This window comes from Canis lupus, chromosome 17 (genome assembly GCF_003254725.2).
Source record: "Canis lupus dingo isolate Sandy chromosome 17, ASM325472v2, whole genome shotgun sequence".
Taxonomy (NCBI): domain Eukaryota; kingdom Metazoa; phylum Chordata; class Mammalia; order Carnivora; family Canidae; genus Canis; species Canis lupus.
Window position 1 is genome coordinate 38,230,457 of NC_064259.1, and position 22,293 is coordinate 38,252,749.

The 22,293-nt window shown below is 45.2% G+C and overlaps 2 long non-coding RNA genes across 2 annotated transcripts; both read left to right on the forward strand.

Annotated features, from left to right (window-relative positions):
* Positions 1 to 5,357: 5,357 nt before the first annotated feature.
* Positions 5,358 to 8,384, forward strand: LOC112664358 (uncharacterized). The gene is made up of 2 exons (XR_003139659.2): positions 5,358 to 5,511; positions 8,061 to 8,384. It is a non-coding gene; the product is annotated as an uncharacterized LOC112664358 (long non-coding RNA).
* A 9,475-nt stretch (positions 8,385 to 17,859) lies between these two features.
* On the forward strand, positions 17,860 to 19,185 carry LOC125752756 (uncharacterized). Its single transcript, XR_007402937.1, has 3 exons — positions 17,860 to 17,985; positions 18,767 to 18,926; positions 19,043 to 19,185. It is a non-coding gene; the product is annotated as an uncharacterized LOC125752756 (long non-coding RNA).
* The last annotated feature ends 3,108 nt before the right edge of the window (positions 19,186 to 22,293 follow it).

Consider the following 22,293-nt stretch of genomic DNA (forward strand, 5'->3'; position numbering starts at 1 on the left):
ACAATAGGCTTCTCTTGAAACAGAATCCATTATATGTTAGTTTTGCTAGAATTCACCTCTTTCACCAAGTAAAAGATAGCACCAATGACAAATGTACCACTATGTATCCTTAAGCCAGTAAATTCCAAGGACACAGCTGTATCAGAAAGAGACACTTTGGTTGCATAGCTGTAGAGGCAGACTGCCCTACAGTCCTTGATGATGAAAATGTAATTTGTTATTGTTGACTTTACTTTTGATACAATGAACTTTGTTGTAAAGCTATTTAGTTCCTAAGAGATTTGTTATTATAAGCAGTGTGATGTTCCAGAAGGAAGGGACAGTGGTACAGAAAAGCAAGCCCCATCTTTCCTCCCAGCAGACTCTGTTTAGGAGCAATGTAAATAAAAGGAATAGATGCAAGAGCATTGAAGGCCAGAGGATTTCTTCCTCTTTCTGTAATGGCCAGTGAAGAGGAACAATCCAGAAGCCACTGTGCAAAACCTCCTGTGCCTTAACGGCCTGAAATCTTGCACGGAAACCACATCCAGCGCCATGGATTTACCCGAACAAATAGACGGAGGCCTTCCAAAGCTGCAGCCTAAATGCTGTTTACACTGTAAATAAGAAAGACACAAACAGCTCTCTGATGAGCTACTGTCACATCTGGGCTGCCTCGTGGGAACGGGCATGTTAGGGAGGCCCGGCTGGCAGCAAGTGCATTCCCTAAGATCTGCCCTCCTGGTAAAACTCCGGAGATGCGGCAGATAAGAGATCTGGAAATCAGCATTCTTGGCGCTTTCCATTTTATTCTTGAAAACAACATGGGCTGAGTCTCCCTCCTCACCTACTACTCCCCGCAAACTCGCCTTATGGGAATGTGCAGCAGGAATCAGACCCTACTCAGCAGCCCCGCCTGGTGCTGGAATCCCGGCCACACCTTTATCACTCTGGTTGTGCCTCGGTCTGCAAAGGCCCAGATATTAGCATTCTGGCGAGGGTGGGTGTGTCGGTGTGGTCACTATTTGTCGAAAGAACGCTTTGCTTAAAGCTCTGTGTTCCTTGATATGGAAGATACAAAGACATACAGGCAGTTGGTGCCCACAGAGCCCTCGGTCTTGTTGAGGAGATAAACTGGTAGGAATTCAGTCAAGTGGAGGCGGTGCGGGATGGCCCATTGGAAGGGTGAGCCAGGCGCAGCCCTCCTCCTGCGGGCTAGGATCCTCAGCCATATGCTGAAGCCTGCTTTCTACTCTGGCTTCCTCCAGCTCGTCCACGAGATTTTGCCCGGAAACCACAGCCAGTGGAACTCTGCGGGCTTCCCTTGCACTTTGCACAGGACCCTTTCTGCAGTCACCCCTTATATGCTGGTATGTCCCCTTCCTTTTCACCTAGTCACACCAGCAAGCCAGCTCCTATTTCTCCTCCTCCAAGAAATCTTCTGTGAACCATTTTTGTGGGAGCTCTCATGGCATTTATTATTTGGAACTGTGGTTCTCAAACTGTGTGCTGGGGTACCCAGGCCACTGCAGCAAGTTCACAGGGTGCTGGGGAATATTTTAGATTTTCTCAAAGAAATAGCTGTCAGACACCATGCAAACTACTAGCTTAGGGTTTCCACTTTAGGGTGCCACATTCCTTTTGACAACATAGTTTTGCACTTGCTATGATTAAAAAAATAAGGTTTTATGTGAAAATCAATGTGCAATAGGAAATGAAGGTGGCAATGTATCTGATTTGATTCCATGGTCTGAAAAGTGGTGCTGATTCCTAAAATAATTCTAATTGTTTAATAATGAAACATGAATATTTTTCCTTCAATCTTTTGAGTATTAATTTTTCAAGTGGCTACTAAGTTGTTAAGACACAAATACTTATGAAGTTGTTTGGACCTAATCACTTAATTACTTCATAAATGGAACTGTTGGTTTTTCTTTTGGCCCAAGGACACCACGACAATATTACTGAGGCCCTGAGGGTTCTGTCTTAGAGAAAGTTTGGGAACCTCAGCCCTAGAACCTTCATTAGATAAATAGCATTGACTATGTGAATTCTTGTTTTATCTCCTCACGTGTGTCCTTGCCAAGCAAGCTGGGTTTTGTTGATTTGTTCATTTGGCTTCCCCATGGGCCAGGCTTGAGAAGAATGAGACCATTTTCTCCAGAAGACTCAAATGTACTGCAAGAGAAGGAGAAAAACTGCCCAGCAGATGGACTGAAGAGAACAGGGTGAGGTTAAGTGGGAAGAGAACCCAAACAAGGGAAAGGCCAGGAGGAATCCATAAATAAAATTAAGTTTAATTAACTAAGTGGTTAGAGGATTGTATTACTCTCTGCAAAGGCATGTCACCACTCTTATGCACTAGGCTTTTGAACAGCCTATGTTTTTCCTTATTTCATAATGAGGGTATATTTTAAGTACTCTTGTTTTATTACTATTAATAGATGTTTTAAAGTTGGTACTAATGAGGGAATGAAAAGTTATTTCCACTTGTTTGTTTGTTTGTTATGTTTTGTTTTGTTTTCAGTGCTTTATATCTAGAGTTTTCCATGCTGAAAACACTGCTTTGCTATTCAAACAAAACACCAGTTCACCCGCTGTTGATAGCTAGATATAAAGATGAACTTGAGTGGAGTCTTTCCCCAATGAATTTGCCAGCTCCTGGTGGACAGGAGTGATTTACGTGCTCTGTTCTTTTGACTCCCTGCCACGAGACTTGAATGCTAAATAACTGGATTTTTCATTGACTGGACCCATAGGAGCCATGGGCGGTGGAAACCTTGGGAAATTATAATGATAGTTTAGAATTTAGATCATTTTATGTCGACACCCAGGAAGTCTTGGCTAACACTCTAGCAGGACTAGTGGGTGAAAACTCAGACCTTAAGACTCAGTTTCTATGAAAAATCTGACCTGAGGTCTAAATAAAGTTGCACATGGCAGAAGGGCGTACAAAATCAGCACCTAACAGTGCATCTGCAATCAACAAGCCAATCGAATGTGTGCTTCCCAGAAACTGCCCCTTTCTTCTGTCCATTCCTCTTTCCCCAGACTTCTGGCCAAGTGGGACTGGCCATTTGGGCTTTACACATCCTTCCTTGCTTTGCCCTCCCATCATTGCATTTCTTTGATTTCCATTTGTCAACCTGCCCTCTGACTATTGGCAAACCGGCTCTTATATTTGTGTAGCTTGCTGCACAAATATAAGAGCCTGGTTGGAGGTTCTTGCTTGGAGTCTTCTCCAAGGGCTATCAATCTGCCATGGCCAAGTGTGACAGCTGCCTTGGTGAGGATCTGATGAGGATCAGGAAGGGTCCAGCTGTGACATCTTCCAAGTTCAAACACGAGGACCACCTCGAAACACTGGGTGAGATTTTCCTCTGAGTTTGGAAATTAATTAATTAATTTATGTATTTTTAAGATATTATTTATTTATTCATGAGAGACAGAGAGAGAGAGAGAGAGAGAGAGGCAGAGACACAGGCAGAGGGAGAAGCAGGCTCCACGCAGGAAGTCTGACATGGGACTTGATTCCAGTCTCCAGAATCAGGCCCCAGGCTGAAGGCGGTGCTAAACCGCTGAGCCATCCGGGCTGCCCCTGAGTTTGGAAATTTATACTCAAGTGGTGGTCATATAATAGACCCCGGATCTGAGCCAGGCTGTCTGTGCTTGAAAACCAAATTCTGGCCCCTCTATTAATGATTGTATGGTCATTAGCAATTTACCGAATTGTTTTTGAGCTTCTGTTTCCTCATCTATAAAATGGGAATAAAAATAGCATCTGTTTCATAGGGCCACTGTGAGGTTTAAGGGTTTAATGTGTGAAAGTGCCCTGTGTGCTGGTACCAGAGGAAGTGCTCAGTCACCAGGCCTGGTTTTAAGCCTGCACCACCATCTGCTGGCTGTGTGACCATGATCAAGTCTAATAACCTCTCTTGGCCCAGATTTCTTTACCGCAGAGCGTTAGTGGCACCTGCGTAGCTGCTTCAGCATGTCATTGTGGTAGCAAACTGGAAAATTCTGCACAAATGTTAAGAATTCAATTTCTTTAAAAAAAAAAACAAACAAACTTGTTTTTATGGCTCCCGTTTTTTTCCCCTTACAGTCAACAGAGCACATTGCAAGGCCTCTTTCCCTGAGGGAGGCTGCTGAGTGCTGGACACTGAGGCCCAGCCCAGGCACCCACCGGGCATCCACCAGCCACCATGTTGGATGCACCCTGGATAGCCATTTCAGCAGGATGCCCAGGGAGATGTATTTCTTGGATCCTGCCTGGGCTCATAAACAAGTCCAGAGTCTGGTTTTCTGTCTTTCCTTTTCTCAATTAGGGAAACAGTCAGGCACTGTCAGTTCCCTTTCAGGTCTCAACAAGCCCGGGCTGCCCTGGAGGGAGGAGGAGGATGGCAGAGGAGACAGGAGGAAACTAACTCTCCCTGTAAAACTTGGCTTTGGCTGAATAGCTTCCAGTTGCCTTGAAATCCAATCTTCTTTTGAACTCAAATTTGCTGTCAGCCACATTCTTGGAAGGCAATGTGCTCTGGTCCCGTCCTGACAGCCAGGAGGGATAATACCTTTCCAAGAACCCCACTCTCAGGGTGGTAGGAGCCAGCCGCCTGCTAATGCTCCCTTTCACCTGTTCAGCAAGACTGGAGTATTGGGGGCTTCAGCCCTAAGGGGACCCTACAGACAACTGATTATCTGGGTTTAGAAGAGAAAGTGATCCTCATTCTACCTGTTGGCCCTAGAACCAAGGCTATTTTGGTATTTCTTTTTTTATACCTTCATTTGGAATGCCCAGATGCCTGACTCCTCTACTCCAACCAACAAAACTTTACCTTGTGCCCCATTCAGTCCCTCATGAATTAACAAATAGGTATCGAGGGTCTGCCCCAGGTTCTCAGCACTACAAGAACACCACAAGAACAGTGTGCAGCATGCCTGGTCTCCGTGAAGCACACCCTCTACTCTTAGCCAACAGGCAAGGTCTGCACTGAAGTCTGTCAGAGGTCCCGGTTTGAGAGAAAGCTCTCCCACATAAAAGACATGACATGGGGTAAACCAGTAAGTTTTCCCGAACCTTGTTTTTTTTTTTTTTTTTTAAATCTGTAAAATAAATGAAATCATTTTGCATTCTGTTAACATTCCATTCAAGTTGGTGGAGTACAGATCCAAAGTTTGTGCAAACATGTCCAAACTTTTATTTTCATTATGTAAGGAGAGTTACATGAGCACCTGCTAAGTATCATCCATTTGGAGTACCAAGTTGAGTAAGATCTGGCCCCTGCCTTCCAGTAGAGGAGATGCACACAGAAGCAGTTGATTATGAAGCTGTGTGGTGAAAGCATAATAGGGCCTTATAAGAGAACAATGGGAGAACTGTGGAGGGGACCTGACCCAGCTGAGGGGGGAGAAGGTGGAGGAGACACTTGGGCTGAGTCTTACATGTGTTGGAGGTAGCCAGGTGAGGAGAGTAGCTGGGGAGAGGGACATCCTGGAAAAAGACTGTGAACAGAAGAATGGACACCAACCGCGGTATGATTCCAAGGTTCTAGAGCATTCAGTAACTGACAGGGAATGAGGAGAGAACAGATGTCCACAGGGCCAGCTTCTGGAAGGACTTGGCTCCATGGCGATATTCTAGAGTTTATTCTCTAGGCAAGGGGGTAGTATTGAAAAGCTTTGAGCAAGGATATCATAGCATCAGCTCTGTTTTAGTTCATGGCAGTTGTATAGAGGACTGATTGAAGCGGCCCCTGCAAGAGGCTGTGAGACAAGACTCTCGCTATGGACCCACAAGCAAGAGGGGGGCCTGGGTGAGGGTGATGGACGGGTTAGAATGGATATGAACTATTAAGCTGGAATTATGGGACTGGGTCAGTGCTGGAAGGTAGAGTGAGTAGGATCAGGCGATGAAATGATCCCCAGGTTCCTCGCCTGAGTGCCTTGGTGGAAGTTACAGTGAGGAATCAGAGAGCAGAGCTGGCTTCATGGGAGAGATGACACAGTTTAGGTCCTTGTTGGGTTTCTTTTTTTCTTTCTTTTTTCCTTCCTTCCTTCCTTCTTTCCTTCCTTCCTTCCTTCCTTCCTTCCTTCCTTCCTTCCTTCCTTCCTTCCTTCCTTCCTAAGATTTTATTTATTTATTCATGAGAGACATAGAGACAAAGAGCAGACACATAGGCAGAAGGAGAGCAGGCTCCCCATGGTGAGCCTGATGCGGGACTTGATTCCAGGACCCTGGGATCTTTACCTGAGCCAAAGGCAGATGCTTAATCGCTGAGCCACCCAGGCGCCCCCCCCCCCCCCCTTGTTGGGTTTCAAGTGGACTTGTCTAGCAGCAAATTGAGTACAGGCAGGGCTTGCTTTGCATGGTTCCACACATGTGGATTTCAGTTGCCACATATGGTTAATAGCACCAGTGCCCCAACACCACAGGTCTCTTTTCAGTTACCACAGACAGCATAGGAACTGTGAGTAATTGCTTAAAACACCTACTTCTCTTGAGTCTACTCATCACAACATAAGAGCAGATTGGCATCATGATCCATGACCAATCATCTCATAAAATAAAAAGTGTGTCCAAATTCACACAACACAGAAATCAGGAGTAAAGCACCAAGTCAGGCAGACATGTATCTCTGGCCCTCCCCTCCAAACCGTCCCCTCACCTGGACCAGGTTTCCTACAAGAAATGGGACTTTGAGCCAAGCCCTCAAACACAGTGCTGGAGAACTGTCACACCTTCCAGTGTCTCCAGAGTGAAAGCTAGAAATCTGACAGGCTCACTTGGAAGAGGTTTTCCTGTTTTGAGCAAGCAAAGTAGTTCTTGTCATACTCCATCTGAAAACCCCACCCAGCATCCTAGAATCATAGAAGATAACAGGAAGGACAGAGACAAATATTGCTGTTCCTCTTCTCTGTACCCCAACCAGTGTTTGATGACTCTTCTTGGACTGGAGAAAGATGCTAGTTCGGATTAGGGGTGCAGAGAGGAAGAGAGTGGGAAGGGGTGGAGGAAAGGGAGGGAAGGAGTGAGGAGTGGTGGAGAGGGAGAGAAAATGCAAGAGCTGAGGCTTTTCAGCCCCAGAAGCATTATCTTTGTAATTGGCCATAACTTAGAATCTCAAAGGACTGGGTTTTTGCTTTGGGGCAGAGCAACTTGCCTGGACTCTCCTTTAAGTTGCCCTGACATCTGTTCTGCAGTAAAACGGGAGGAGACAAAACCTGTCAGAAGCAGCAGGTGGCCGAAAGGGAAGAGGATAGAGGGGAGGTCTGGAACTGGCTGCGGGTGGGGGTTGAAAAAGCAAAGAAAGCTGGCCAGGTGGCTGTGGAGGGGGCTTGGAGTCTGGGCCAGTCTCTGCCCTCAGAAGCCCGGGGTCCCCGGCTCCCCACTAGCACCCCCCTAGCTCCAGCTCTGCTGGAGGCCCCACAGAATCTCTGCCACGGGCTGCTGGCCCCCCAGCAATATTTGGTGGGTGAGCTAGGTCTGTGGTCCACCCCAGATACACCTGTGGCCTGCCCACTTCAGCCAGAGGGGCGCTGCCAGCATGACACCGCAGACCCCCACATGGGCACCAAAGGGCACTGAGTCTCCCATGAGGAGAGGGAAGAACTGCCAAGCTCATTTCTGCTCTGAAGTCAAAGGAAACCTAGTATAAACACAGTGGGTTCTGTGAATTATCCACATGAAATGTTTAATGCATTTAGCCTGGAGCAGATGAGATTTAATAAGGGGATGTTCCCATGGTGATTTTATTAGAAACTTTAATATAACCAAATACCATTTATTAAGCACCTGGTACATGTCAGCCACTGGGCTCCAGGTACATTGCCAGGCACTCACCTGCCCCAATTCCCCTGTCCAGATCCCCGCCCTGACTCATGCACGCCTGTGTGCACGCAAGCACGCACTGCCACCACCAAAGTTGTAATGAGGAAACTTCCCTGAGGTTCAGTGACACTAAGTAACTCACTTAGAGTCATGTGGCTAGTAACTGTGAGAGTCAGAATTGGAAACTAGGACTGGCTAACCCCAAACCCACAGCCTCCATGACTGAACTGTCCTGCTTCTTGTTCCACTCCAGGAATGAACCCGTCAAGCAGATTCAGTGCTTTCTCTCTCTCTCAGCTCACTTGCTCTAGGGGAAGCAGGTTCCATGCTGTGAGTGTCCGCATGAAAGGATCACATGCTGAAGACCGGAGATTCTCAGCCTAGCCCATCAACACCCACTCGCCCAAGCTTGGAAACAGATCCCTCAGCCCCAGGCAAGTCTTTGTGATGACCAGAGTCCTGATCAGTAGCTTGGCTGCAACCTCCTGAAAGATCTGGAACCAGAGGCCCCCAACTAAGCTGTTCGTAGATTTGTGACCTAGAGAAAGAGTGAGATGATAATGTTTTCAGCTTCTAAGTTTGGGGGTAATTTGTTATGCAGCAATTACTAACTAACACGGAGTCGTTACTTTGTGAATTCTCAAGGCTGCTTGTGGTGAGGGCTTCCAGTTTTCCAAAACAATACATTGTCTTATTTCTGAAGTTAGGTTGTGCTGCTGTTACTTGCAGCCACAAGCACAGGAACTGATGAAAAGACCACACATAATGTGTCTGCAGCCTGCCTCTAGCAGCCTCTGAAAACACTCTCCCCTTGCTCAAAAACTACTCCATGGCCTTCTTCCATCCCCTGAGAACAGCAGGCTCCTTCTTGCCTCTGGGTTTTCACCCGTTTTGTTCTTACTAGCCAGTGCTCTATCCACTTCATCTTGTTAACGCTTCTGAGTTTTTCAGATTTTAGCTTGATTTTACCCTTCCTTGGTAAAGGTCCTTACCCCCCTCCCAATTATATCAAGTCCCTTTGTTCCTTACTTCAGAGCACCATGTACCTTTCTCCTGGGTATTTATCACAGCATACTGTGATACTTTGTATAAACTAATTATTCTTCGTGCAACCACTTGGTCACTCTGTCTCCCTTCTCCCTGAGGACCTGGCTCATGTCTGCTTGGGCACCATTGTATACCAGGGTGCTCACTCAGCACAGTGCCGGAACAGGGCAAACTCTTAATGCATAATCATCGAGTGAAGGAACGGATGCATTGGAGATATACATTGGTTGCTCTAGAGAAGGATCTGGACTAAGTATATAGATTTTGGAGTCGTCGGTGTGGAAAGGACCTGTGAATTCCCGAGAGAAAGTGGTCTCCCAGAAAAAAATGTATGAACGAAATGAAACTGGAAATCTCTAACCCCTGGTGGCTGGGAGAGAAAGCAGACCCAGGAGAGATGGTCCACAGGTGGTGCATGATAAAGCTTGAGATGCCAAGGTCATTTCACCATCAGAAGAAGTGCAGCTAAAGTCCTTGAGAGGTGGCAAGAGGTAGGGTTCTCAGAGCCAGCTTAGCCAAGGGGGACATGATGCCACCTGAGCCAGGATACAGGGAGCAGCCCCGTGTATGGAGCCCTGAGGACACATGAGTGACTCTTCCTCCCAGAGCTAAAGGACCAGGATGGGCTGGCTGTCCCCTCCTCACATTGGTGCCCCAATGCCCTGTCCATGGGCGTGGGGATGAGACTCACAGTAGAAGTGTAGTACTTTGAAGGCAGTGCCAACCACAGCATTCTGTGTATGGAAAGGGGTTTCCTCCCAAAAGATTCTGATTGGGCAGTTCTGTCATGGTCACCTAGGGAAGGCTGTGCCAGTTGCAGGAGGGTTACGAGTTGATAGTGCGATCACCCAGTGCATGCCATCTCTCTGGATAATGCCGGCACTCCTCCTCTTTTCTTTAAAGAGCTGATGTAGGGGCTCAAATAATCCTGACAAGTATTCACGTCTCCTTTTTGTTCAGACGCTTGCTCATGTGTCTAGATGAGCCTGAAATCCTGTGTTCATTACAACTTCATTCATGGGGCATTACCTGCTGAGGACTGCATGTGGACCTGATTAACACAGTGTCTGTCTCAGTGTCTACACCAGAGGATGGAATTTCCAGAGAACTGAAATTTGCTCCTTGAGCAATAACAAGTAAAAAAAAAAAAAAGGAATTATCAAATTCAACACACACACACACCCCTCAATCCCCTTACAGGCAGCCTAAAACTCCACAGCCACTGTCCTTCTGCTCCATGACCATTAAGGGGATGGTAGGGAGATGGAAAGGGAAACGAACAGGAGAGAGGGAGAATAGGAATATGGTTGGGAGCGGGAAGTAGCTCACGTGGGGGTCGGCAAACTATTTCTGTAAAAGGCCAGGTGGTAACAATTTAGGCTTCATGGGCCATGTAAGCTCTATCATAACTACTCAGCTCTGCTATCATAGGCAACACGATACAAAAACAAATGAGCAAGGCTGTATTCCAAAAAAATCTTATTTATGGGCGAAATTTGCATTTCATATCATTTTCCTGTGTCACAAACTATTCTCCTTCTTTTGATGTTTTAAAAGACTTATTTGTTTATAGCAGTTTACGTTCCCAGCAAAACTGAAGGGAAGGTACAGGGATTTCCCATAGCCCTCCTGCCCCCACACATGCACAGCCCCCACCCCTGACATGATCAATGATCAATATCCCCACCAGAGGCATTGTTATAACCGATGAACCTCCATTGACACATCATTATCACTGGAGTCCATAGTTTTTATTTTGTTTTTAAAAGATTTTTATTTATTTATTCATGAGAAACAGAGAAAGAGAGGCAGAGAGAGAAGCAGGCTCCATGCAGGGAGCCTGACGTGGGACTCGATCCCGGGCCTCCAGGATCATGCCCTGAGCTGAAGGCAGCACTAAACCGCTGAGCCACCAGGGCTGCCCTGGAGTCCATAGTTTATGTTAAGGTTCACTTTGGTGTTGTACATCTTTTTTCAACTATTAAAAATTTTGAAACCATTCTCAGCTTTATGTTATACAAAAACAAGTGGTGGGCTGGATGTGGTCACAAGGCATGAAGTTTGCTGACCCCTGGTCTAAAGTAAGAAGTGCTTCTAGAGGCAAAGTCTACGCCTCCCTTCCCTCTTACCTTCCCCTTCTCCCGCCACCCTTTACCTAATGACGTGCTAACTTTATCCTGTAGCAAACATTCATACTTTCCCTCTTCACTCCTGCCTGGTCTGTCCTCTCTCAAATACTGATAACTGCATTAGCATTCAAGAACTCGGTCCTTAACCGCACATTCATATTTCTGTAGCAGAAAGATTAGGGAACATCCAGAACTTTCTATAGAGTAAGGTTCTTTAGAAATCGAGTAGGTGGGAGTGGTAGGGCCTATGGGGGAGAACGTGACTTTTAAAATTCAGTTCTATATAGTCCCACTCAACCAGGTTTTTTTCCTCCTCTGTTGCTATAATATGAAGTAAAAATCATTTCCTGCTAACCATAATGTCTAGATTTTATTTAAAATTTTCTTACCTACTCAAAATATTCAGTGGTTTTCTCTAAGGTCTAAAAATGTTCAGTAGCTCCTACTTTTGGATGAAACAAGTGGTCAGGTGCTGTAGCTTGCAATAGAAAGGACTAAACCATATGTACTTATGCAGGGCCAATGTCCTCCCAGTTATATCTGGGGAAGCTTCTGCTTGAGTGGATAAAAGTCCTGGACATCAAAGAAGAACACAGTGTTTGCAGTGAGACAGGCCTGGCTCCAAATGTGGGCTCTGCCGTAGGTTGTAGCACTCACCTGCTTGAAGCTTCCATCCCTTCACTTGCAAGTTGGAATAAAAAAGGTCAATTGTTCTGATGTTTAAAAGAGCTACCAAATAGGATATACCTAGTTAATATTAATATTCTTCATCCTTTCCATCTCTGCAGTTTCTCCCTATTGCCCTCAAGCTAGCAAAACTTCCTTTGAGCACCACTGTTTGGTCTCAGTAGCAACTTTCGATTTTTTGTCATAACAGTAAAATTTTAAGGCCAAGTAAGCAATAAAAAGGCATTCAGAGTAAACTTCCTGGCCTGAAGTTTGTTTTCTTTTTTTCTTCTTTCCGGCTGTCTCATAATATTCAACTTAGATTCAATTACTTGCAGTGATAATTAATAGCACATTAGTAAATGAAGCTGACTCTCTAGAAGTGATAAAGCTGGACCAGAACATGAGCTCATGGCTGCCCTCGGCTCTTAAGTCTCTGCCGAGGAGGAGAAGGAGAGCCTGCCAAAGAATGTTGGGGGGAATTATCGGGCTTGTGGGGTTGCCAAAGCAGAATTAGCCAGGCTCTGAAGCGTGCGGTGGGCGGCATGCAGATGGAGAGACTGCTGGAAGCAAGGCAGGAGCCTGGGCAGGAGGTGCGGAGCTGCCGGGGAGGACTGGAGGGACACTGACAAATACGGCTGGGCTCGCCCTGGGGAGTGGAGGGACCCTGCAGCCAGCACACTGTTGAGTTACAGGTGGGCCTGCCTGTAGGGCCCAGAGTCCGAATGTCAGAGCTAGAAAACTCTTCAGCATCAGGTGGCTCTACTCTCATCGTACAGAGGACAAAACGGAGGCCCAGCCGTGTTCTGACCTGCCCAAGGACATGCATGTTTTGTGAGAGAAGAGCCTCATTGTTCATGGCTGGCTTTCTAGGGGTCTTGCAGAGAAGGAAAGTCCAGTGTCCTGTTTTGGCCGAAATAGAGATAGATGTCCAGAAAGTGCTGAGCTCATCTCATAAAAGTCTTGAGGCAATGCCAACTGCTTGTCCATCACCTATGGGCAGAGAGGGTACTGCATACGGACAGGATCGCACTGCTGTTTCCCTTCTTTTGGAATATGTGGGTTGTGGGGGTGGAAGCCAACTGTTAGAGCTTCTTAAAAAATTGTGTTGCTACTGCAACAAATATTCATGCTATTTATTATTATGTATAATAAATATAGTATAACATAATTATATTTATTATAACATAATATTGATCATAATATAATTTTATTATAGTGTTTATTAGAATGAAATGTTAATACTAATAATGTACCAGAGAAGAGTTTGTGGAAATGACTCATCTTTTGTGTCCTCCCTCCTGAGAGAGTAGCATGTAATTGAATGCCTGTGACCAACCTGAGTCGGGGGGGTGGGGGGGGGAGGTTGTCTTTGAAAACAACTCCTGACCCCTGATGGATAGTCTCCCAGGAAGAAGCACCTCCCACCCACCCCCACGATGCCCTTACATTCAGAGCCCTGGCCCCTCAACTGAAGCTTCCCCTGCCCACTCCAGTCTCCTCCCCCTGGCTCAGCTCCTCTACTTACCCCCTTCCCCACAAGGAGAGAGCCTGGCAATGGGAGAAGGTGGTCGCTGGGTTTTGTGGGAAAAGAGGTGCCAATTATAGCCTTTATTAGGCTCACACCCGCCGTCTCACTGCCTTTCGGCTGGTGCAGACCACACACACACTCAGTTCTCCTGCACTGGGACAGGAGACCTGTGTGGTCCTGCCGACTCACTTATAATAAATCTGCGAGCTTAATAAAAGGCATCACTTCTATCTTTTGATCTCTCTTGAGTTACTCATTAGCTCTGGGTAACACACTTCTTGACTGACAGGCCCTTCCCAGGGAAAACCCAAGCTTTGTGGTTCTTCAAATAAAACGCAGAGTGGAAAGGTAGGGGTGTCTGTGTGTTCAGGGTGGTGCACTGTGTGATTTGGAGGATGGAAGAGGGGAAGGAGGAGCTTGGCCATCTCAGGAGATGTCTGAGACAAGGTCCCCAGAGCAGAATGAGCATCACTCAGGAACTGCTGCTGATGGCGGAAGGTTCTAGAGCCCTCAGGGCTATTGAGCCCTGTAGCCTCACCTGTTCCAGTCTTCCTTCCTACCTTCCTTCAAAATCTTTCTCGGGGTTCCATTTCTCCATGGAACCTCTCAGTCTTAGCTTTGAGTTAATCTAAATTTGCCTTAAATATTCTACAAACACTTTTTTGTGCAACCTCTTGTGTGGTAAATTTTCTGAAGGGATCAAGACTCTCTTTTCTTTCCCACTTTCTGGCACACCCAAAACTTGTCCTGTCTCCTACCATGTAGAGGCATTTGCTGTGTTTCCTCTGTGCCAGGTTCTGGGCTAAGCTCTGGACCTATTATTCCTGTGTGTGTTCACAGCCTCATGAGGTAGGGACAGCTGCGATCCGCGTTCAATAGCCAAAGAAACTTGGACTCAGAGAATTGAGGTAAGTTGCCCAAGGTCACACAGCTAATAGGTGAAGGATCAAGGATCTCATTCCAGTGCTGTCTGAGTCCTGCTTATACCCACTGTGCCCCAAACTGCCCGCATTGGGCCTCGGCTTGGGCTGTTTGGCTGTGCGTGCATTTTTTGTACTTCCTCCAGCACCAAGCCCAACATCGAGGTGAAGTTCTCAGTGTTCCTGCCTCCCAAGCACTCGCGTCATGACCACTTACCTGGAGTGACTTCACCCCGGGCTGCAGCTGCTCTGGGAAACCACAGCCACTCAGGGAATTGTCAGAAGGCAGCAGACTCAATATCGACTCACTGTGTGTTGGCGTTTCAGCTGAGCAAACAAACTTACCAGCCATGTTTGGTTCCTTTACCACCCAGACACAGCCTTCTTCACAGCCACCCCCACGGGAAATCGCACCACAGCCACCATAAGGCCACACAGAACAGAGAGGCCATGTTGCCCAGTGGCTAAGGGTGCAGCCTCTGCAATCAGCTGAGGCAGGGCTGGGCCTCACTTATGCTCCTTCATGCCTACTTGACCTTGAGCAAGTCACTTGGCGTCTCTGCTAGGTCTCCTAGTGCGTAAAATGGAGATAATGGTGATCCTTACGTTGTGTGTGTGTTAAAGGAGATAATCTACGTAAAAGAGCCTGTCATAAACTGAAGTCTTTTTATAACTTTTAGGTATTATTCATGTTATGGGTTGAACTGAGTCCCCCAAACACATTGAAGTCCTAACACCAGGTACCTATGAATGCCACTTGATTTGGAAATAGGGTCTTCGCAGATGTAATTAAGCTGAGATGAGGTCACTTGGGGGCAGCGCTAATCCCGTATGACTGGTGTCCTTATATGAAGAAGGAAATTGAGACACAGATGTACACAGAGAGGAGAAGGCCAAGTGAAGACACAGGCGAGAGGGAAGATGGCCATGTGAAGATGGAGACAGGGATTGGAATTAGCTGCCACGAGCCAAGCAACCAGAGCCACCAGAAGCTGGAAGAGACAAGGAAGGATCTTACCCTAGAGGTTGCAGAGGGACCCTGCTAACACCTTGATTTCCAATTTCTAGCCTCCGGAATTATGGGATAACCCATTTCTCTTGTTTTAAGCCATCCAGTCCTAGGAAATGAATGCAATTAATATTAAAAACAACACTGGTATAGGAGCCCTAAGACTTCTGTCCTAGTTTTAATTTTGCTTCTAAATAGTTGTGTCCACTTGGACAAACTCTAGAGGCATTAACTGTTAGAATGGAGAAATAACAGATGCCCAGGTGAGGGAACCAAGGCCTACGGGGTGGGGGGTGGGGGTGGAGGGAGGGGGGGGTGTGGAGCAACTGGCAGATAACCTCAGAGAACCTGTTACTTCATCTGTCAACAGGAGATAATTATCCCTGCCCTGCCTGCTTCCCTGAGCTGTGGTTGAGGTGTCAGTAAGATCACCTAGGTAGACCAGTTGTCATCACAGCCATGGCAACACACACATACACACACACCACTGTCTTCACAAGAGCACCCCTGTCAGTGCACCAGGATTCTGGTTGATTTAGACCAATGATGAACTATTTGAAGCAGGTGAAATTAATAACAGCCTCTGGGCACCCATGTGACTGTCGGCCCACTGGTTGGATAAGTATGGAAGAGTTGTTAAACTCAAGATGCAGTGTAGACAGAATTGAGGTAAGTTGCCCAAGGTCACACAGCTAATAGGTGAAGGAGATGGCATCCACAAAGGAGGGTTTGGTCTCTTAAGGAAGAATATGATGAATCAGGACGCCTGGTTTCTGCACCTGGTGCTACTGCCTGACTCGGTATGCATTCTTGGGCAGGTCCCTTACCCTCTCTAGGCCTTCCCATGCCTATCTATAAAACGTGAGCTGGGACCTGCAGCCAGGTCTGTGTGACTCCAGAATCTCTGGTCTTACCACCATTTTATACCTAGAGATGACACCAACTGGTCATTCCAGAGAGTACAGAATGTCAGTAGGGCACGAACGAATGTATGTTCCAAAATCACAGAGTTGACAGGCTCAGGAGGTTACCTGGCTTGACTCACCAGAGGATAACCCCCATAAACAGATGTTTGAATAGCTTCTGGACATTCCAATAATGTTTTTCTTGCTCCTCTTGAGGGTGCTTTTTCTGTTGGCATGGAATCAGTCTTCCTTATATGAGAAAGTAATGAATACAAAAGTTGGGTTTATAAAGTCAAAAATGCCTCAGGTTTGGTTCTCTCTCTCTCTCTCTCTATGTGTATATATATATATATATATATATATATATATTTTTTTTTTTTTTTTTTTTTTTTTTTTTTTGCCCATGTGACTTCAGGCAAATCACTGTGCTTGCTAAGCCTGATGTGGAGACTTTAGGGGGTGGGAGGTGAGCCAGACAAGACCATTAGAGCTCCTAGGAGCCCTGGAACATGGCAAGTACTCAGGAAATGTAGGCTTCCCTCCACTAGGTTAATCTGGAGTAGAAAGATCAAACCTACTCTTTGTACCTGTCAGTTTTTCAGTTGTCTGAAGATAACTATCCAGTGGCCCCCCAAATGTTAGCATTCTCATACATTCTTCCTCATTACCATCTTCATCATCACTGTCATCACCATCACCAACATCCTCACCAGCATCCTCTTTTGCAACAGCATCATTTTTTTATACCATTATCACCTATTTCCCCATCACCACCACATCATACATTTGAATTAACCCAGAATCTATCCTATATTCTCAGAAGTATAGACAGTAGGTCCATCAAAGATTCATTGAACCAAATATTTTCTTTTTTAAAAAAATTGAAGTGTAGTTGCTACACAATATTATATCCTTTTCAGGCATACAATGTAATGATTGGACAAGTCTATACATTATGCTATGCTCACCACAAGTGTAGCTACCATGTGTCCACATACGATGCTATTACAATACCATTAACCATATTTCCTGTGCTGTACCTTTCATCCCTGTGGCATATTCATTCCATAATTGGAAACCCATACCTTCCATTCCCCTTCACCCATTTTGCCCATCCTTCTACTCCCTTCCCTCTAAATATTATTCCTACTTTACAAATGGTAAAACTGAATCTCAGAAAACTGCTTTTAGTAAGCGTAACACCTAGCCAGCTCAGGTTACACACAGGAAGAGGTAGGAAACTTCAGATGCTTTTTAGTGAGGTTTGATATTCTCCATGTTCTTGTGCAACTGACTTTCCAAACTTAAAGGGAAGACTTTATACATGAGTGTGTGTGTGCACACACATGTGTGTGCATGAGAGAGAGAGAGAGAGAGAGAGAGAGAGAGAGAATGTACATATCCCTGGAAAACTCTGGAGCCCTTCTTCAGAGTTGGCAGACTTGGGTTTCAGCCCACACTTGCAAGATTTGGATGTCTTTTGTCCCTTAAAAGTCTCACTTAGCCTGGCTAATCCAGGCAGAGCTTTCTGCTGCCTCCTTACAGGACACAGTTCAGACCAGAATATTAGTGGAGATTACAGGAAGGAGACTAGATTTCCCAAACAGGAAAGCTTGGTATCTAGGTGAGGACCTTCCATGGATGATCTTGAAGCACTTGGTTAGAAGCAGGATGGGATGGAGTGGGCCCTTCCCAGAGGTGCCTGGAGCTAGTCTATATTTTGTACTTTGTCCCTAGGTTGTTCCTAGGACAAATCTACCCATACCTTTATTTTTATATATAAATGACATGTACACATCTTTTTTCTTCCCTGCATATCAAACTCTGCTTACTATAAATAGGGTGACCCTACGCCCAGTTTGACTGGGATAGTCAAGTTTGCATCTGCTGTCCTGACACCCTGTCCAGTTTACCATTTGTCACCAAACGGTGCCTCTATTTGGACATTAACTGTAGGACATTCTTCCAAAGGTGAGTATCAAAAAAAAAAAAAAAAAATACGAGTATCAAAGAAGATAGAGGACAAAGGCCAACAAATGAGGGGGTTGTCCTGTGGCTCAGTGGGAAAAGCATTAGACTTGGAAGCAGAGAACTTAGTTTAAGTCTCAGCTATGCCTCTTTCTACCTAGGTAAGACTCAGTTACCTCATCTGTAAAATGGGCATGATTATACCTACTTTACAAGGTTATCAAAGGTGAATGGCTGTTAGTAGACTCTGTTCCCTGTAGTGTCACCTCTGATAATCTGTTTTACTTTTATATTTCAGTTACAACTGTGACAGTTTTTCTCCAATTTTGTCAAATTGGTCACATGAAATCAGTGGAGGCCTTGGGCCAGGGGCCAGGGCTCACCAACTGTGGGGTTTGCTCAGAGAACTGCAAAAATATAGTTATTCCTAAAAAATCCCAACCCATCTCTCAGAGCTGCACAGGCTACAGCAGCCACACCCCAGAAACTGCTAATTTGGTAGATGGATTTGGAAAATCTGGAAGAGTATAAAAAGCATATACTTGTTGGAAGTCTAGGAAACTAGAGCCAAAAAAGCAGAAAGGAGTATTGGGAGGTGAATTCATTATAATAAAGGACTGAATCTGTGAGGGGGAGAAAGAGAATAGAGCAGCCCTACAATGCTGTGACCCTGGGGAACATGGCCCAGAATGTTCTCTCCAGCTTGGTTATTGAGCCCAGCACCATTTATCAAGTCCCATGTTGGTGAGTTCTTTTTTTTTTTTTTTTAATTTATTTATGATAGTCACACACACACACACAGAGAGGCAGAGACACAGGCAGAGGGAGAAGCAGGCTCCATGCACCGGGAGCCCGATGTGGGATTCCATCCCGGGTCTCCAGGATCGCGCCCTGGGCCAAAGGCAGGCACCAAACCGCTGCGCCACCCAGGGATCCCCATGTTGGTGAGTTCTAAGGGGCTTCCAGGTACTACTCCGCTGCTCCCTTTCACAGCTTGTGGGCAACAGGGACACACATTAGTCCCAACCTGCCCTGCTGACCGTGCGGGCTCCTCTTCCAGGCACACACCAATGGAGACCCACACAGCAGGTCCGAATGCAGAAGGCAGCGCCAGGCCTTCCTCAGCCTGTTGCCTCCTCTTGGCAGGCTCGTGTTCTCCCCACCATGTGAATGCAGCCACCTTTGACTACCCGAATAAAGATTGTTGACTTCTCAAATCTTTTTTTTTTTAAGATTTATTTGAGAGAGAGAGAGAGAGAGCAAGTGAGAGCATAAGTAGGGGGACGACAGAGGGAAAGGGACAAGCAGACTCCCCTCTGATCCTGAGACTCTAGGATCATGACCTGAGCTGTAAGGCAGATGCTTAACCAACTGAGCCACCCAGGCACTGCTCAAACCTTTTCTTGACTCCCCTGTTCCAGGCAGTGTGAATTGTTCCTTCCTTACTATTTCACTGTGAGCTTGCAAATGTGGCCATGCTTTATAAGATATTCTGTATCTGTCTCCTTCCAACCACAGTAAACTGAGGACAGGCCCAGTACTCACTCAGCTCTATATCCCCCTGACTCACCCAGGGACCTTCGCTGGGTTAACCTTTACAAGACTTTTCTAGATGCAAAGTGTTTTGACCCCTGTATTAGCCAGGGTTCTCCAGAGAAACAGAACAAATAGGATATTCATTATATACACACATATATATACATATACATGTATATATATAATTACATATTAACCTATTAGAAAAATATTTACATAGAGAATATATATTTATATACACATATAAAGAGATTTATTATAAGGAATTTGTTCACATGATTATGGAGGCTGGCAAGTCCAAAATCTGCAGAGCTTATGTCCCAGTTCATGTCTGAAGGCTGAAAGCTGCTGTAGAATTGGATCTTTCAATGTACCAACTGGAAGACTGTCAGGCAAGAAAATTTTCTCTTACTTGGGAAAGGTCAGTCTTTTGTTCTATTCAGTACTTCAACTGGAGGAAGCAATTTGCTTTACTTAGTATTCCAATTCAAATGTTAATCTTGTGTAAAACACTCTCACAGAAATACCCAGAATAATGTATAAAAATATCTGGATATCTTGTAGCTCAGGCATCACATCCCTCCGATGTAGGATATTGTTTAATGGTGATCAGCATTCATTCCTTTCCCCTTCCATCCTCTTCAGTGTATTGTAGAAGCTAGAAACCTGAGAACTACATTTCTTGATTTCCCTTGCCAGCAAGGCTAAGGTTCTGTCCATGGACCAACTTGCAAGAGATTCAGAAACCAGGCAGAGGCATCCTCTCTGTGGCTCCGGGCACTAGAGCATACATAAGCTTCTGCAGATGTGAAATTATGCAGTGGCCATCTCGCTTTCCCATCCCCTACCTGTCATCTGTCCTGGCAGAAGCAGGTTCCTGCAGGTCTGACCTCTGGAATAAAACTTGCTGGGGCAGCCGGACCAAAATCTAATGGTGGTTCCTGATGGCTTCTTCACTCTAAGCAACTTGTTCCCCACAGTAAGCCCTCCCTCTTGAAACACCGAAAGTGGTTTTTTTCCTTTTTTTGCACCGAAACCCCAAATGATACATCATCATATTGAGCTGAAGGTGTTTGGACTCTGGGCTTATAAATATAAAATTTCAGAAACAGAACTACACCAGTATTAATACATTTTTCACCAAGAGAGAATTTTTAGAAGCAAGTCTCATTAAGCCGGTAAGATTTCTAGATCAATTTTCTATACAACACGGTTATATAGTTTTCCCCTGTTTTCCATTTTTATTTTACTGAAAAATTTTAATCAGTCGTGTTTTTTCTCTTTTTTGCTCTAAAACTAAACAGTGAAAGATGACTCACCTAATCAATCAAGGCTGTTTTTGTCAAATTAAACAATGATACCGTATCTCTTAACATTTTGATTTTTGTTCTGCAATTTCATTTCTACCAAATCTAATTTTCCTGGTAAGGCCTAAAATTTTTAATTTTACTGAGAAAATTTAATTCTGTCCATTTTTAATCCATAACCAATTTTACCATATACAACTTTAGCTGTTGATAGTTTAATTATATGTTGAATATTTTTTGCACAGACCAATTTTTCTTGGACCAATTTTTGCATTTCTGATGTTACTCAAAAGATCTGATGTTGTGAATATAATAAGAAATATATATTTTAGTCTTTGTCCATGGTTCCTAAAACCTTGTAATTTCCTAAGTTATTAGAGTGGTAAGAACATCTTTTGTTATAATATTTGGGTTTTGTCCTCAGTTCCTGAAATAGCTCCAGTGAGATAAAGGTAAATGCATATCTCTCAGGATTTATAACAAATGTCTTTCAACAACACCTGAGTTGGTTAATGAGGTGATTTTTAGAAAGCCCCTAGATAACCACAGGATTGGGGGTGGTTGCCAGGGAATCAACCACATGATTAGAGGGTTAGAACTTAAAGGCCCTCATTCCTCTCCATCTTTAAGGAAGGAAAAGGAGCTGGAATCTGAACTCATTACCATTGGCCAACCATTTCATCAACGGTGTCTATGTAATGAAGCCTCTATAAAAAACAAAAAAAGATGGGGTTTGGAAAGTTCTGGGTTGGTGAACAGGAACCCATCCACTTGCCCAGTGACTCCAGTGACAGAAGCTCTTGTGCTCCAGACCCTTCTGGACCTCACCCTATGTATCTTTTCATCTGGCTATTCATTCCTATACTTCAATATCCTTTGTAATCACCTGGTAATCTAGTAAGGAAACTGTTTTTGCTGAGTTTACTGTGAACCATTCTAGCAAATGATCAAACCCAGGGAAGGTTTGATCAAACCCAAACCTCCAATTTATAGCTAACTTGGACAAGTTGTAGATAACCTGGGAACACACCACTTGCAATTGGTATTTGAAGTTGAGGAGGACAGTGTTGCGGGATTGAGCCCTTCCCCTATGGGATCTGCACTAACTCCAATTAGTAACAGAATCAAATTGTAGGATATCGAGCTGGAGTTGCAGAGTTGCTGGGAACTGCCCCCCCCCCCCCCCCCCACATCTGGTGACTGGAAGGAAGTATTCTAGGACTAGACTATTGTAGTAGAGATAGAGGTATTCCCCCACCCCGTTTTTAAAGATTTTACTTATTTATTCATGAAAGAGACAGAGAGAGGCAGAGGGAGAAGCAGGCTCCCAGTGGAGAGCCTGATGCAGGACTCAATCCCAGGACCCCAGGATCATGCCCTGAGCTGAAGGCAGATGCTCAACCACTGAGCCACCCAGGTGTCCCAAAGTATTTTCCCTTTCAATGTGATTCTTCAGTTTTCAAATTTC